Source organism: Maniola hyperantus, chromosome 18, assembly GCF_902806685.2.
Source record: "Maniola hyperantus chromosome 18, iAphHyp1.2, whole genome shotgun sequence".
NCBI lineage: Eukaryota > Metazoa > Arthropoda > Insecta > Lepidoptera > Nymphalidae > Maniola > Maniola hyperantus.
Genome location: NC_048553.1, coordinates 13,470,531 through 13,489,903, shown reverse-complemented (window position 1 = coordinate 13,489,903; position 19,373 = coordinate 13,470,531). Strand labels below are relative to the sequence as shown.

The following is a 19,373-nucleotide window of genomic DNA, read 5'->3' as shown; positions in this document are numbered from 1 at the left end:
CTTTGAAAAGGTTACTTGATTTTTTTGCCAGATTTCCTTAAAATTCACATACGATATTTTACTTTGGAAAATTGCAATCGTATTTTATTGTATATAGTACTTACTATAATTTACGTCGAACATAATGTAGGATTAAATAATTTTTGCTACACATACGATAATTTACATTCATACTAATTAAATAATAATGTGTATTACGAAAGTATACTATAGATTAAAGTCATTATAACGTAACGCGGGTAATATATTGAGGAATAATTTCTTTCCTTAAACTAAAATATAATGTATTTCATAATTACAACAGTCCAAATGAACATCAACTACTCTCGAAAACTTAAAAACTAATCAATGCTTTTTTCATTATTATTATGGTTGTAATATTACTAGTAGTGGTATATTCGAAAACATTATTAAATCCCTATAATTACGGAGACAATTTTGAAATAATATATATAATAATTTAATCCGCGACACAAAAATCTCTTTCAGAAACTAAAAATATAATAAACTTTCTTTACTTATTGGTCGTAAGTATAATAAACTTAACTGCTCAGTCTTTAAAATTACAAAACTAGTAAAACAATCAAAAAAAAAATTCTAAAAAATTAAGCCAAATCCAAATTAATTGCCAATTTTATTCTGGTATACTTTGGGAAAAAATCATGTAGAGCACTGGGGATGATTTGAGCCTTGCACATTAAGTCATCATTTTTGCCTTTGAAATCAGCCGTCTATGGTCACACAGAACAGTGGATACACATTGTTTCCTGGCAGATGCCTTCATAGATAAAATATGATAATCAGCAGCTAAATCATTTTTATAAAACAACTTAAAAGAATCTTCAGGTTTGACAAAGACGTCTCTTATTTTATTCCATTGCATTTTATCCCCATGAGTGTTTTCAACCTAATTTCCCTTTGACAATGCTTCCTAATTAAATAATCGGTGTATTTTAATTCCTCAACTATGTAAAGCTTTCCTTTTTGCTTAGCCCAGCGTACGTACGTGTACACACATTATTCATTTACTGAAAATGTGTTTAAAAACATCTTTTGACATACAGTTAAATTGATTTCCTTGAGTTTCAATGTTACCAGTCTATAAATTTAAGTAAAATAACGCTTATATTCAGTATCAGCAAAAACCTTGCGTTTTATTTGCTTCATAACCAAATTTGCCATGACCCCAAAACCTATTGAAAATCAGTATTCTTTCTTCTTCATAATATGATACGTAGGACTCAAAGATTTACCACACCTTACAGTAACCATCACTACTCTCATTAACTCATACTGCTTGCCGAAGTTTCTTAGCACTTTCCTTTTGTTGTCTTTCCATTTAGTAACATGTCAACGTCTGATAATTCCGTTTCTTGGGTTGTTCTTCTTTTTCCTAGAAGTTTGTATGAGGACGAAGACAATGGCGAGTTTGCTTGCGGAGTGTAAACCAAATTAGCTTAGGTTGAATCAACAGCCTATAGTGGTGAACAAACCAGGGACAAAAGTAGTTATCGCAATTAAAATCTAGGTAATTTATTGTCCAGTCTGGTGATGGATATTGTGTAATATTTTGAATAGCTGCTGAAAAATCTTCATCTAGTTCTAAAGGAAGGGACAAACTATTTTATAATTTTGAAATTTTATTTTTAAATACTCATTAAAACTTAACTTAATTAAAACTTTTTGCTTAACATCACTGTTCCCTACTTTGTTACGTAAGTGAAACACTATGTCTTTGATATATTTTCTTAAAACCTGATAAGCAATCCATCATTTCGTTTATTCCCACAATATTTGCGTCAGAGGGGAGTGGTGATTCTGTGAAAAAAAGTACAAAATATCTTATAATTGAGATTTTTTGAAAAGAATATTGTTGTAAGTTATTTTTCATAGCGTAGTAAAATATCTTAAATACAACATAGGATAGAAAATCACGAAGAAATTCCGACGTAAAGTATTGTAAGTACAAATACGGGAACCGTGTATATATTGATTCCATCGTAGAGTATCTTAAGTATATACTTACGATATTTGAAAAGTAACTAAGATCGAAGTAAAATATGGTAAGTCATACTTAAGATATTTCACTATGGGTATCATACAATTTTATATTTATATATATTTTTTGCATATTAAGATATTATTAATATTAGAGAAACACATAATTCACCTTCTATCTTCATAGAATCCTCTCCCGCGTAATTAATCGGTACTAACAGTTACGATCCGGTCCCGCGGCTCAACGATGACCCCACCCCCTCGTATTGTATGGGAACTACACCATACTACATTTTACTTCGATCAAGATGAACATACGATAATTTACAACAAAAATATTATAAAATATAAAATATTCTAGCAAAATGAATTGCGCAGCTTGTTGTGGTGTAGTAGATGCCGGAGAGGAATCCTTAATATGCAGCATAGAGGAATGTAAACATAAAACCTACCACCTTTTATGCAGTGGCACAAAAAGTTATAATTCAACTAATGCTTCTTCTTGGATATGCCCTGCTTGTGCTTGCTCCTTTAAAAGAAGCGGAGACAACAGTCTTACTCTAGTTGGATCCCACAGGATGCAGGACACAAATATAACGTTCCGAAAAAGACCCGCTGTGGTTCCGAATGACGGTGACATCCAAAATAACATTGTGATTAAAAATCTAAACTTAGAAGTTAAAAGCCTACGAGAGGAAATTTCTGAATTAAAAGGTGAATTACATCAAGCGACGTCAACAATTGCTGCTTATCACAGTAAGTTAGAGGAATTCTGCGCATCACAAACAAGTTTAATGGAGAAGCTTATTAAAGAGCAAGTGCATAATACCAATGGAAACCCAAATATACCATCTGAACCGCATGCTACCGTCACAAATGTATCCATTCCAGGTCAACCTATACCTGCACCGGCAACTACAAAATGTAACCCTTCCCAGTCTTTAGTGGCAGCCCCGCTCCCTCAAAATACCGGAGTTACTTCCCACACTTTGATTGAGAGTGCTGAGCACACCGTGCTCGGAATATCAGACAGTGAACATCACTCGAATTCAGCAAATAACACCACCGAAAGCGAGTGGACTACAGTGGCTCGTAGCAGGAAAAGCGTGCGACCACTCTCACTTCGGGGTACAGCTGGTCCGTCAGTAACATCTCTAAAAGCCGTTGAGCCACGAAAATACCTCCACCTATGGAATATGGAGTCTGACGCGAATGATGTTCTCAAATATCTTCAACAACTTTGCCCGAGTGGAACGTGTTTTGTTGAGGAGCTGAGGCCTAAAGGTAACTACAAATCTTACAAAATAATGGTGCCTGAGGCTTACTATGAGACCTGCTACACGCAAAGCGTTTGGCCGGTCAATGCTGTAATAAAACCATGGGTACAACTTCGAAAACCCGCCAATTCCCTACGTAACACAACAGCACAGTCACAGCAGCCATTTCGTGACTCCAGCCGACCAAACAATTCCCGGCATTAAGACTCTTAGCGTGTTCTACCAAAACGTACGTGGCATCAAGACGAAACTTAAAGTGTGGAGAAACAACCTATTGCAAACATCTGTAGATATCGTGGCAACCACGGAGACGTTCCTCGATCAAACAGTCATGGATTCAGAGGTGGCATGCGGTGGTTGGAGTATTTCGCGCCGAGATCGCCGCACGCCGTGTGGAGGTGTAATGATCCTTGCGCGCCACAGCATTATGATGCGCCGCCGACGAGACCTCGAAACTGATGCCGGTGAGGACCTCTGGGTGGTCTTTACGCTACACAATCGTTCTGTTTATGTTTGTGTCGTTTATATCAAACCAAGCGCAAATGACTCTGACTATTTTGATTGGTTTTGCAAAGTAGAATCATTTATAAATAACTTAAATGGATTTATTATTATTTTAGGCGATTTAAATCTTAATAGTGCCTCTCAGAATGTTAAAAACTATTTTTGTTATTTCATGTCATATTGTAATCTTTTTGAAAAAAATCACATTGTAAACTCACATGGTTCGGTACTAGACGTCATATTGGTTCGGATCCTAGCAAATAATGACACAGTGTCGGTTAACTCCTTAGAAGGCATGGTTAACCCAGATGCATATCATCCGCCCCTAGATATCTTATTTGGTTTTGAAACCCAACGCCCCAAAGATCGCATTGAACCTAGTAATATTGGTAGGGCTAGAGATTGGAATTTTAAAAAGTGCAATCATGAGGCATTGTCACAGTTACTCTATGAAACCTCGTGGAGTAATGTTATCGACTCGACTGACGTAGATACTGCAGTTCACTACTTCTATCAAACCATCTATAACTTGTTTGACAGTTGTATACCCAAGAAGATAAGATCTGGGATAGTTCGCCGCTATCCGGTATGGTTCACAAAATACATTATCAGGGATTGTGAACGTAAATTAAAACTACATAGAATATGGAAAAAGTCACAGTTGGACTCGGACTACAAAAAATTCTGCGATTTAAGGTCCAGCCTTAATAATAGAATCCAAATTGCTTATAAAAATTACATCAAAGATGTCGAGACTAATATCAGGAAGCATCCTCAAAAGTTTTGGGCTCACGTCTCGTGCTTGCGATCAAAAGGTGGTTTCGAGCCAACAGTGGATTCCAATGGCGAGCGCCTGGTGGGAACCAAAGCAGCCGAAGCTTTTGCAAAGTTTTTCTCAAGCGTATTTCTCCCCGAGGTTCCATCACTAAGTGCTTCGCAGGCTAATAGTTATGATAACAGCCAAAACAGTAATATGATATGTATACAAAATTTCTCTCCACAGCAAGTAAAGCATGGTATTACTAAGTTGAAGCCGAATAGCTCTATAGGCCCGGATGAAATTCCACCCTATATACTCAAGAAGTCCAATTATTTTGTGCTCCCCCTCTTTCATATATTCAACTTGTCTCTTAAATCTGGTACTTACCCATCACAATGGAAGCTATCAAGGGTTACCCCTATTCCTAAAACTAGAAATACCGTAGCTGTTGAGGATTTCCGCCCTATAGCAATCTTGTCTACACCGGCTAAAGTTTTTGAGAGCATACTACATGAAATAATTCATAAGCAAGTCAATGTGTTTCTCTCTGATGAACAACACGGCTTTAGGAGCAAGCGATCAGTTAATAGTAACCTATTGATATTGGTAGACTACATTTCCGAATGCTTGGATCGTGGTGGACAAGTTGATGTCCTTTACTTTGATTTTCGGAAAGCGTTCGACAGGGTCAACAATGATATATTACTATCCAAGTTGTCTAAGATTGGTTTCGCTCCCAACCTCCTACATCTAATGGCAAATTATCTGCAAGATCGAAAGCAATTTGTACGGCTTGGCATGTATGAGTCCAAACCCTACCACACTCGTTCAGGCGTCAGTCAAGGCTCTATTCTTGGTCCTCTCCTTTTCTTGATAATGGTCAATGACCTGCCATTAGTGCTGGAAAGGGCCAAGTGTTTACTATACGCTGACGACCTGAAATTGTTTATGGAAATAAAATCTGAGGCCGAATGTGTTGAACTCCAGGATGATATCGATGCTGTCATCAAATGGAGTGACGAAAACAGAATGGAGTTCAACACCAATAAATGTTCGGTCATGACTTTTGGACGCGGAAGGTGTCCAGTTTTCTTCCCGTATAAAATGAGCGGAGTTCAATTGCCCAGACAAACTAATGTAAAAGACCTGGGAGTAATATTTGACCATAAACTGACATTCCATGACCATATTTCTACACTCGCCTCCGAATCATTCCAGCGGTTGGGGTTTGTTTTGCGTAATACTCAAGATTTTCAAAATTGTTACACGATAAAACTGCTATTTGACGCTTTGGTTCGTGCCAAGCTAGAAACCAGCGCTTGTATTTGGAATCCATATGAAAGCACTTACACCTTGCTACTTGAAAAGGTTCAAAAAGCCTTTCTAAGGTATTTATATAAAAAATTGCACGGGTATTACCCATTTATGTATCCCACAAAATTTCTCCAAGGGCACTTGGGTTTCCACTCGCTCAAAACCCGAAGAGACTGCGACCAAATTGGTACAATTTGCAAGATTCTTAGGGGTGTGATTGACTGCTCTGAACTACACAACAAGCTCTGCTGCGTTTATGCACCCTCTAATTACAGCTATCTCCGCCACCGCTCCAAATTTTTCGTAAGTCCGTTTAGTCGCACGGTAGCGCGTTCCAGGTCACCCATACCGCGCACTTTGGCTGCGCTCAACGCACTGCTGAAGGAGTCCCCTCGCTGTGACATATTTGCTGACAAATGGGCTGACCTCATGGGTCAGATCTTGCACTTTTGTGAAAATTTATAATTTTGCTTTTTAAAATTTATAATTTTAAGTTGTTAATTTTTGTAAGTATGTTTATGTTAGTTTGTACTCGTATTTTAATTAGTGTAATTGGCTTTATGGCCGTTCTGATTAAATAATAAATAAATAATAATAATAATAATAATAATAATTACAGTCTTATTATCTAAGGTTCTATTGTAAATAAAAAAAATTTGATTAGGCCAAACGATAATATATGTAATAAAGTATTTGAAAATCGGTAAAAGTCATTTTCGCCAATTTGTTGGTTACGATACTATACGTAGGAGGTGTCGATACTATAAAAAAGTCGCTTCCCGCTGTCTGTATGTATGAACGCGTAGATCTTTTAAACTAGGCAACGGATTTTAATGCGGTTTTCACCAATAGATAGAGTGATTCAAGAGGAAGGTTTATAGCTATAGTTTAGTTCTCAAAAAATTAGAGATCCCTAGAGAAATTGAAATAATGTGAATTAGGTCGGAAAAAATCCTCTCATTTGAGAGTTTCCGAGGCAATGATACAACATTAGTATCTACATTGCACCCATGCGAAGCCGGGGCGGGTCGCTAGTTTTGTATATTCTGTCTTATTCATCACCGAGCACGAATTTTATACGCCATGTAATAGGTATATACATTTATATGAACGTACACTGAACCAAAAGCTATACTTATTTGCTATAATCCGCTGAAACAAGTCGAATCTGTGGTGCACCATGCAGCCGCCCTTCCACTGCTAAACATGCACAACAAACAACACAATAAACAGTGGGAGGGCGGGCGGTGCATGTCGCATGCTGCATGTTGGATCTCCGCAAAGGAACGATTGCTTCTATACAACAATGAACGTGTCTATGCTTTGTCATTGATCGTATCTATTCGATCTATTCGACGTTCACTTTGAAACTTGAGTCCAGGTTCCGTATGCCCAGTGTATGCCCAGTGTATGCCGCATTCAGAGTTGGTACATAGGTATCTATGTTTCAACAGTCAAATAGGTGGTCTACATCATAAAATAGTACCTACCTACTGAACTACATTTCACATCACTTTATATCGTTCACTCACGAGTGAATGGCTTCACGTTCAATGGAATGGAATCGAGATAAAATAATTGAGGGCACATTTATTGAATAGGTAGCGCCAAAAATTATAATGCTCTTTGAAAACATCTGAGACGTGAACTAAGTACTTATATAGTTATATCCGAAGGTGCTTTCAGTCTTTTTATAGGACCTTTAAGTAGGGTAGTGGGTTAAATACTGTGGTTAGTTCTTGGCACCCACGCAGAAATTATGGCTTTATTGATTGACGAGGTAAAGTGGAGGAAGAGCTACGAAATTATTTTGAGTGGATGTCGTCAAGTTAACGACGGAAACGAAAAAAATAAATTATTAGTTTTAGTGAACTTAAGTACTAAATTAGGACACATTTTATTACTATAGAGTAATATAATAAGTGCCTGAATTTTATCAAAAAAGTCAGACTCAGAGTCAGAGTCAGACTTGCGCACCGAGGGTTCCGTACTTCTGTCGTATTTTTTGGACTTTTTCACGATAAATCAAAAACTTTTATACATAAAAATAAATAAAAATCTATTTTAGAATGTACCTACAGGTAAAGCCCTTTCATGTTATGATACCCCACTTGGTATAGTTATCTTACTTTGATAAAGCTTTGAAAATTGAAATTATTATGTAGGCACTAAGTTTTCGTTCATGAACACATTTTAATTTTTTTTGTGATGTAACCACAAACTTACGGTTTTCAGATTTATTACTTTACTTGTGCTATAAGACCTACCTACCTAAAAAAAATTATGATTCTAGGTCATCGGGAAGTACCTACCCTTCTTTTCTTGAGAGACACGATGGACAGACGGACATAGAGACAGACAACAAAGCGATTTTATAAGGGTTCCTTTTTTCCTTTTGAGGTACGGAACCCTAAAAATTAAAACGAAATTAGGTTATATCTATCAGTTTATAGGAGAGATATTGTAACGCTTTCACAACGTTACATTAAATTAAACCTAGGTAGGTACCTAGGGTTCCTAGGTTTAATTTAATAATTCTAGGTGCCAATTACCCGTGTTTATCGTCAGTAGGTATTCGCAAGCTCTAAGAACTAAGTCAAATAGGTTATAGTAAGGTATTTTAATGTAAATATAAACACTAAATTCAAGCTACCGCTATCAAAATCGGTAATAGAGTGATTGACAGCTGCACCGTGAAGACTCACAGAGTAAAGTTCCTTATAACAGTCTGCATTAAAGACTATATTCCTCTGAAACCTATTTTAAGTTATTCAGAAGAATACTAATGCTAACCGCCTCAGCAAACAAACTTGGCTGAGATAAGAACTACTTATAGGTAACTTGTGTAATGTGTAGTTGCTTACCTTTTGATAAGGAAGCCTTCATGTGTGAAGCAACTTAATCTTTCATATTAGTCACTCTACTCAGAAATCAGAATAAATCGAAGAAGTTTGACCTGGTTACAGAGATACCTAGAGATTTAAAACGACTAAATTTTAGATTAATAGCTTCATTTTCCAAATCTAAAACTAGATCTCAGATACGGAGTAAGGATCCCTTACTTTATATACTGTGTTTAAAGTGACATGAACTGGAAGATTGTGTGAACTCTCAGAGTGAGAAGGGTTTTGGCCATAGTCTACCACGCTGGCCATGTGCGGATTGGTAGACTTCACACACCTTTGAGAACATTATGGAGAACTCTCAGGCATGTAGGTTTCCTCACGATGTTTTCCTTCACCGTTAAAGCAAAAACACCACCGCACAAAACTCCGAAAAGTTAGAGGTGCGTGCCCGGGATCGAACCCCCGACCTCCGATTAGAAGGCGGACGTCCTAACCGCTAGGCTATCACATCTTACATAGGTAGGTACCTCGTGGAAAATGTAATCTAGAAGATCGAAGTTTTAAAAGGGGTTTATAAAGCGTAGGAACTTATTTTTTACCCGACTATGCCAAAGCCAAAAGGAAGGGTTATGATTTTGGCAGTCTATGTATGTATGCTTGCATCTATGTTTTGACGTAAATCAACCAAGTTTTACGTGGGGTTACATGGGTATACTTAGTTAAAGACTTGGAGAGTGGCACAGGCTACTTTTTATCGCGGAAAATCAAAGAATTCCCTAAATACCTAAATCTACGTGGTAAAGTAAAGTAAAGTAAAGTAAAGTAAAGTAAAGTAAAGTGAAGTAAAGTCGCGGGCATCAGGTAGTAATTAACAACTATCAAGCGGAACGCGATGTGATTGGGTGCGTATCTTTGCGTATTGATCAGTGCACACACAATTATTACAATACGTACTAGTAATATCGTCGGTTGAGCGAACATGAGGTGTGTCAGCTGTTCAGTAATCACACCTATTATTGAACCGACTTTCTCGACTGTTTTGCTCCCTTTTTAGGGTTCCGTACCCAAGGGGACTCCGCTGCCCGTCCGTCCGTCTCTCTGTCTGTCAGCGGCATATATCTCGTGAATTGTAATAATACTAAAAAAATAAAATCGCGTTCATGAAAATTAAAAAAAAATTAAAAATGCTGTTTCTTAAACGATGATACGAAATCCTTCCTTCCTTGCGAGTCCGACTCGCACTTGACCAAATTTTTTCTTCAGGACAGTATTTTAATTATGAAATGTTGTACCTACCTAATATAATTATTATCCCGAAAAACGCCATTTTGTTTCAAACTGTTTAACATACGGGTAGGTATTTAGGTACCTAAGTGGTGAAAATCAATTTGAAAATGACTAAACAACAATTAAAATAAATTAAATGTCTTCAAGTAATTGTAATTGTGTTCAGTAATCGTGCGTTGACCTTCACACGGTCGTCGACCCCGAGTGAGCACGCCACAGTCCCCAACGTGGGTACAACGTAGGGGCACCGGGGCAGGTGGGGCCGACTGACTAACTGGGTCAACTGATATTAGCATCAGAGTCTACTTTGTAGAGGCTTTGTTTTTGCGGGTTGTGCCACACATGACACAGTTTATTTCCGCGCTCTTCTTTTTTAGGGTTCCGTACCTCAAAAGGAAAAACGGAACCCTTATAGGATCACTTTGTTTTCTGTCTGTCCGTCTGTCTGTCAAGATACCTACAGGGTACTTCCCGTTGACTTAGAATCAGGAAATTTGGCATCATAGTTAGTTATCATCATAGAATTAAAACATTTTTGAACAAAATGTCGAAAAAATACGACTGTAGTACGGAACCCTCATTGCGCGAGCCTGACTCGCACTTGGCGGGTTTTTTTATTTTAATCTATGATATCTATGATCTTTTATTTTATTTTATTTTGTTTATTTGAAAGTAATCAACAGCGTAAATAAATAATTATTATTTAAATTTAAATCTAGGTATAACAGAAGGCCAAAAGAGATTACTTAAAATTATAATTAAAACTATTTTAACAGAATAGATTTAGAATAAATGTAGGTATATACAATAATAAAATTACAATAGTGTGTGTATGCCTGTGTGTGTGTGTGCGTGTCTGTGTATGCGTGTGTGAGAAGAATTTTGAAAAAAAAATCTTTGAAGAACACTTTAAAACATTACGGAATGATCAAAGCAAAGGTCAGAACCTGTAGCGTGCAATAAAAGAAATTAGGTAAATGACGGAAGCAGGCTCCGTGGCTCGCAGAAATCTTGATTTCGTCCAACTGATGAGGATATCCTTTTTTACGCGAACGAGAAAATGGCCTCTACTTATTTACCTGACAATTTGTACATTTCGTTGCTAATGTAATAATCGCTACATACATATGTATAGATACGTACCTTACCTTTAGTTTCTCGTCACAAAAGTGAATTGGTAACTTAAGGAAAACTTTCTGAACCAGTGCGTGAGATATAAGTAGTCTGGGATAAGCATGGCACACCGCAGACGTAAGCTCTCTTTGCGTGTTCTATCGCCTCTATAATGGAGTGATCCGTGAGTTGTTTTGTAGTGTGTAGTGTGTTAGCCCTAATATAAGGAACGTATAACTGTATTTTAAAAGACTAATATACGAACCTTCGTCAAGTTCAGACGTGTGTTTCAATAACCTACCACGCTCACCACAGTTTGATCTCATTCCACCCTCCTTTTTCTAAAACCGCGCCGCATGCCACCGCAATGATAAAAGAGCGTGGATTGGACCTGCAGCTCGTTCCAGCAACGCACAAGACTGCAAATACTATTTTATACATGGCATAATCTTGTACCTATATCAAATATTTGAAAAGAGCAACCGCCGAGTTTCTTGCTGGTTCTTCTCGGCAGGAAAGGCATTCCGAACCAGTGGTAGATGCATCCGACTATTCGTAAGCACTTGTAAAAGTTTATACGAATAAAAAAGATTTTCATTTTCATTTTCATTTTCAATCAATTCCACCCTCACCACCTGGTGAATTCCTAAAAGGCCGGCAACGCATCGGCGGTTCCTCTGGTGCTGCAAATGTTCATGGGCGGCGGTAATCACTTAACATCAGGTGACCCGCCTGCTCGTTTGCTCGCAGATTAAAAAAACAGTCAAAGGCAGGGTCAAATTTTGTAGAGGAACGATATCAGTACCCTTATTATAATTGCGAAAGTGTGTTGGTTTGTTGATCTGTCCTTCAATCACGTCGCAACGGTGCAACGGATTGACGTGATTTCTTGCATGTCGGAACCGACAAAACGTCATATAGGTATGAGTGACAGAGACAACGCTCTACAAAGCCGAAATGTCATTCTGATGCCCGTTATACATTATTTTCTGCCGCGTACTTTGTTTTCTTTAATTTCATGCCTTGTTGACTGCTTGTTGAGATAGATTTCTTGTAGGTATTAAATAGAAAATTGGTCGTAGCAGGTAAAAGCGGACAGTCACTAGTCACCTGCGAGAAAGAGTTGGATTGGTCGCGGCGCCAGCAGCCGACTGTCGCCGCATTGTGTGCTAATGAGGCACGCTTCTTGCGGCACTCGCACTGACCATTTAGAGCTGTAATAGCCTAGTGGTTAGGACGTCCGCCTTCTAATCACCCTCTTCTAGTCAGGGGTTCGATTCCGGGCACGCACCTCCAACTTTTCGGAGTTATGTGTGTTTTAAGTACCTAATTAAATATCGCATGCCTGTGAGTTCTCCATGTTCTCAAAAGTGTGTGAAGTCTACCAATCCGCATATGACCAGATGGCCAAACCCTTCTCACTCTGAGAGTAGACCTGTGCTCTGCAGTGAGCCGGCGCGCGATGGGTTGATCATGATCATGAAACCATTTATGTAAGTGTTGATGGTACTAAGTACTTATTACAAAGAGAGTTATATAATAGAACTAGCTTATGCCCGCGGCTTCGCGTGGACTACACAAGTATTCTTTACATTTTGTAGTAGGAGTTAATACTTCGTAAGTAGAAAAAAAATTCAGGTCAGTTTTTTTTTTGTAAATTGTCCCCGTGTATTAACATAACATGCTATGACTGGTTAAAAAATCTACTGTTTACTAAGCTATTACACTGATCGCGAGCAATTTAATTTTATCCATTGAGGAGTTCCATTATCTATCTTTGAAAATGTTCATCAGATCTTCATCAAATTTATATGGCACCCCTTTCAAACAAAAACGGAATTTTCCAAATCAGTTCAGGCGTCTTCGAGTAATCGGAGAACATACATTGAAAAAAACAAAGATTTCGACGATTTTTTTTGAAGTCGGTTAAAAAACCTTGCTTGTTAGACATGCGGGTTGAGAACCAGTGAAGTGCGAATTTAAATTAATTGCATGAAGCATCTGCTATATCTACTGGACAATTATCACGCAAAGTTACTCATCCACTCGCGGCCATTCCTCTCGGTAGATACAGCTGGTGTCACGTAAGAAGGTCTCTGACCTTGAACTTGGGCAGTGGGTGAATTATCAGTAGATACCTATTTGGCGGGAGGAAGTGAGGCGCGAGCGTCTACCCATGCGCAGATATGCTGACACTGTCATTTCACAGACCTTTATCATTATCATTATGATCAACCCATCGTCGGCCCACTCATCATCATCATCGCGTGCCTTCTTAAACGAAGTTTGGAGGTCATTATGCGAAAGAGCCGCCTCTTTTAACTTTGGGTAACTAAGCCCTGTCCACCCCCCTTATATTGTCCAACCATTTGCGTCTTTGGCGACCTGGAGCCCTTTTGCCTTCAATTCTTCCTTCCAAAACCAATCTTGGAAATGAGAATTGGGCTCCCACTGAGCACGAATCTCCTATTAGAATGCGAAGGGTTTAGGCCATATTCTGTCACAATGGCACAGTACGGATTGGCAGAGAGGCCTTTTGTATGTAGCACCAAACAGTAGCCAGAAATTCAGCCAGCAGTCCAATCTAGGTATTTACTACTAGGTTTGATTTTTGTAGCAATTTAGATAGATTAAGTAGGTAGGTACCTACTGTTAGTTTTTATGTGGATTATGAAGATTGGTGCGGTGTTCAAAAACCAAAGCTTTGTGTAAAAACCACCGTCTGAGGAGTTAGGTATAGTTAGGAACATCTAGTCCGCGACCGGTCGAGATGGCAATCGGGGTATGAGGCAGGGGGGCGCCCCGCACACCCGCACGTCACCCGCGCTCGCCCGCACCGGGTTAGCGCGGGGGCTGTGCCGGTGTGCGGGGCGTTCCCTCCCCGAGTGTCATCTCGACCTGTCTCGTAATATACATCGTAGGTACTAATATTATATATCATTTTGGTAAATCAGCAACGCAAACTGTGGAAAAGATTGATGCGAACATTATTGCAAACTGGTTTCAGTGGTTTGCGACGAGGTAGTTTATTTAACTGATATTTATATTTTTGAGAATTGAGATTAAAAGATAAGCGAATAAAAATAATCATGACGTTGTTTTAACAAAAATACCTAGTTGTGTAGTGTGTAAAATAGTTGAATCCCATCCATACTAATATTATAAAGGCGAAGTGTCTGGCTGCTAGATTTCCATGGTGCATCTGTTTGACCCACAGATAAGTGCTTCTTTTATCTATGGTTTGACCGTGTTTGAGGAAAGGTAGAGACATAGCTCACATACCATGGAAAGACATGCTACTGGTAAATCAACGAGTTCCTTCCAAGCAGGTTCCTGAAAGGCCGGCAATGCATTGGCGGTTCCTCTGGGGCTGCAAATGTTCATGGGCGGCGGTAATCACTTCACATCAGGTAACCCGCCTGCTTGCTTGGTAAGGAAATGTAGGAGGGCTGAGCTGAAGGTTGTGGCCCTTGGTATCACTACCCATATTATTATTATTATATTATTACTAGCTTATGCCCGCGACTTCGTCCGCGTGGTTTTTAAAAATCGCGCGGGAACTCTTTGATTTTCCGGGATGAAAAGTAGCCTATGTCACTCTCCAGGTCTGTATCTACACCCATGCAAAACAAAAAACAAACAAACACACTTTCGCATTTATAATAAGGGTACTGATTATTATAAATGCGTAAGTGTGTTTGTTTGTTGGTTTGTCCTTCAATCACGTCGCAACAGAGCAACGGATCGGCGTTTTGCATGGGTATAGTTTAAGACCTAGAGAGTGACATAGGCTTTTTATCCCGGAAAATCAAAGAGTTCCCACTAGATTTTTAAAAACCTAAATCCACGCGTACGAAGTCGCGAGCATCAGCTAGTAGTTACATAAGAAGTTAAAGGGATTTCTTGGGTTGGTAACACCGAGGGCTCCCAGTCCCCAGAGCCTTCCGCTTCGTTTACTCAGTAAACATAATATAACCTCAGCTAACTATAATAAATAAAGGCCCCTGTTCCATTATAATGTTAATTAATTATTGTAAATAGGTAGGTACCTAATTAAAATATAAATATACTTTAAATAACAATTTAAAATGTTAAAACCGGTCAAGTGCGTGGGGGGCCACGCGCAGTGTAGGGTTCCGTAGTCACAATCCTCGAAAAACAGATAGAGGGGGGGGGACACACTTGACTCTAATAAAAATTAACACTTTAAAACATCATATTTTACAAACGGATCTAGTAATCAAAAAATGATGTTCCCACACCTACTAGTATTTTTAAAAGACCTATTCAACGATACCCCACACTATGGTGTAGACGAGAAAAAAAAATTCATCCCCACTTTACAGTTTACATGTAGGGGAGCTACCCTAAAAAAATATTTATCAAAATTTTATTTCACCACTTTGTCGGCGTGATTAATATTTATATACCCATGCCAAATTACAGATTTTTAGCACTAATAGTCTCTGAGATTAACCGAGGACGGACGGACATGGCGAAACTATACCTAAGGGTTCCTTGTTTACTACGGAACCCTAAAAATTGTACATTGCTGTGAAGGTCAAAACGTATTGAAATAAATAATCTACATGAACATTTTGAATTTGCATGCAAATTCGGCAGTGGACGAAACAATGCTGGTGGGTAGACCTATAGGTGGCTTTAGTTCGCGACAGCTCGAGATGGCAATCGGGGTGTGAGGTGGACGCAACTTCATCCACGAGGATTTTTAATTTTTTAACAAGTAGGTAATACTTAGTAAAATTCATATTTAATGCAATAAAGCTCTATCTACCTCATAAAACCAACATTTACCTATCTGAGAAGTAGCTATAAGTAATGTACATCGGCCTTTAGAATGACATTTCGGCTTTGTAGAGCGTTGTCTCTGTCACTCATACCTATAGGTATGACGTTTTGTCGGCCTCAACGACAGAGACACTGCTCTATCTGCTTCTAAAGGTCGATGTACATCATTTTCTGTCGCGTACTGTACATCCATCCATAAGAAATAATAATAAGGAATTTAAAAGCAACGAGGTTTTTGTATGTTTTATCTGTAATCTGTATAAATTAATTCTTTTCCATCTCTAATTAGGTATTGAATGTAGGTAGTAGGATCTCCGGATGCGGGCAAGTAAGCATCTTGGTAGGTACCTATTAAATAAGTATACATATTTAAAATAAATAAAATAAAAATATTTTTTATTCGAATAAACTTTAACAAGTACTTACGAATAGTCGGATGCATCTACCACTGGTTCGGAATGCCTTTCCTACCGAGAAGAACCAGCAAGAAACTCGGCGGTTGCTCTATTTTACATTATTGACTTCGTTATTTATTAATCCCGTGGGAATTCTTTGATTTTCCGGGATAAAAAGTAGCCTATGTCATTCCCCGGGATGTAAGCTAACTCAGTACCAAATTTCATCAAAATCGGTTAAACTGTAGGGCCGTGAAAAGCTAGCAGACAGATTCGCATATTTTACAATATTAGTAAGAATTAATTATGAACGATTGATTTATAATTTTGTCGACTGCCCCAAAGTCCCATATAGTCGTAGCGAAATTCTAGGGCACGCAGAGGCGGATTTGCAGTCTTGGCCGCCCTAGGCCCCAGGCCAGAGCCGCCCCTTTCCCAGCTCTCATCATATAAAGACTAACTTATGCTCGCGACTTCATCCGCGTAGACCACACGAATTTCAAACCCCTATTTCACCCCCTTAGGGGTTAAATTTTCAAAAATCCTTTCTTAGCGGATGCCAAAATTTTTCACGGTTTTGGAACCAGATAAATCAGCGCCACCTCTTAGATAGGTACTAATGAACGACTCGTTTGATGCCAGACGTCACTGAGGTTGCATTGGTGCTAAAGCACCACTGAGTCAGTGCCATTTTGTTTGTTCAAAAGCCCTGTCCATACGAAGTAATATCAAGTCAATCTCAATGTATGTATACATACATAATATGTATGTGGCTTTCGGTTAAAAATAAAAATATTATGTAAGTATTTCATGATTTTTGAAAATTTTACTTCCAAGGGGGTTAAATAAGGGGTGTAAGTTTGTATGAATGTCCGTTGTTTTTCAAGTTATTTCCAAGAGAATTGGTAAGTATGTAGGTAGGTAAATGAAAAAATACGTGTTTTAGGATTTTTGAAAATTCCACCCCCATGCTTTTTTTTACTATCGTAAAGTGCTGAGAACAATACTTTACTATCATTACAATCTAGCCTATGAGAGAGGCTAATAAGTAATATTATAATATTATAAACGTACTTACTATACCTAAGAATCGGTCTATTGAGTCTTTATTGGTAGACACTTTGTTCTTGTGTTCTTTAAATTGCACTAGCACTATGCTTTCACTTTGTTCGTGTGTTCTTTGAATTGCACTAGCACTATATTTTCACCCCCACGCTGATATTCTAAATCCCACCCGAGTGAAGCCCGGGCAGATCATTATAGTGTGTTACAAAACTCGTCTGCACGTAAAGGACTCTGCTAAGGGATTGGTCAACTTAGTTTGGATACGCGAGAGTGAAGACTCGAGTGACTACCAGATGGTGTCCAGATGGCAGAACATCGTTTAAAACCCAAAACTAAGATTGTCATTAGGGTACCCGGACCAATAGATGAAAATTCGGAAATTCGGAATTCAACTTAATAGTCGTATATTTTTCAAATCACATAATATTATGTACTGAATAATTAATATTTTTTCTTAATGTTTTTTCAACTCCCCAATGAATAAAATTTTAAAGTCACTAGTAACTAATAAAATAGGAGGCACTGGATGTCCTCTACTGGTAACTGTTCACAGAATACATCTACTTACCAAGTTTCAAAAGTATAGCTCTTATAGTTTCGGAAAAAAGTGGCTGTGACATACGGACGGACATACAGACAGACAGACATGACATTATACATTTATAAGGGTTCCGTTTTTTGCTATTTGGCTACGGGACCCTAAAAAATCTATAGCATCCATTAGCATCTTTAAAATTCATCGGCACCGTAATAATCGTTTTTTTTTATATCACGTAGGTATAAGTTTTGAAGTGATCGCTCTTTATATTATGTTTTCTCAAGGATTTACTTTATTAATCGCGATTTTTCAAACAGAAATTATTTAAATCACACAAACACTCGGACATACACCCTATACCCTATCTGTATTGTTTTGCCAAAATGTATCGCGTAAAGTTTTATGGTCTCGTTTTGGTGGTGTCGTCCGTCCCTCCTGTTGTTTATGAATAGGTTTTCTGTACCATGTGCGTTCGAACGCAACATGAGACCTCATAGTAACATTTGTGAATATGGGTTGTAAGTGTTTACGCTTTTGCCTTTCTCGATCCTTGACCTATTGTTTCGTTCACGTAAAAACAATGATCTATTGTCCTTTTATTGGTTGCTTACGCACTTTCTATTCCTGTTTTTTCTTGAACTTATTGATTATTTATATAAGTTCAAGTTAGTTATAAGTATTAATACGATGCATTGCAGAGCGGCCGCCCCTAATATGTGGCCGCTCTAGGCGCGGGCCTATTGTGCCTAAGGGCAAATCCGCCACTGAGGGCACGTAATTATAAGTAGGTACGCGACAGGTTGAGATGGCAATCAGGGTATGAGGCGGGGGTGGGGGGGGCGCGTACACCCGCACGTCACCCGCACCGGGTTAGCGCGATGCTGTTCCCTCCCCGATTGCCATCTCGACCTGTCGTGTAGTGGACGGACGATCTCAAGGAAGGTAGCTGGAGACGGCAGAAGACAGTGTTCAGTGGAGACTTGCAAGAGACAGCTTGAAGAGACTTGTCTAGCAGTGGAAGTCTATCTGCTGAGACGACGATACTTTCCATATTGTACGCTAAAATTACCAGTAGGTACATTAATAATTGTCTTGTTCTTGTAGATAACATCGTGATATAATTATTTTGTACACCACATAATATCTAGGTACATAAACATCTACTGTGTTAATGAATAACTGAATTATAACGATGTGATTAAGGAAAGCTACAAATTCTTTTACTGTGATTAATTTATTCAGAATACCTACATCTGTTTAGCTACCTAAGTAGCTATCTCTATCTCGGTACCACGCGATGGCTTATGACTATGAGGATAACAAGTACTTTTGTGATAAGTAGTAAGTGGGCTCGTAAGATGGTATTGCACGAAAGTAGGAGTAAGCAACCTTGGTTTAAAATGAAAACAGTTTTACTTCATTCCAGTCGCCTGTTTTGACTTTTGGAAGTTATGCGGAAGATTATAT

At 38.5% G+C, this 19,373-nt stretch overlaps 1 protein-coding gene across 3 annotated transcripts in view; it reads right to left on the bottom strand.

Moving 5' to 3' along the window:
• Positions 1-19,373, bottom strand: part of LOC117990391 (uncharacterized) — a 37,595-nt gene that overhangs the window by 17,252 nt on the left and 970 nt on the right. The window lies entirely within an intron of this gene.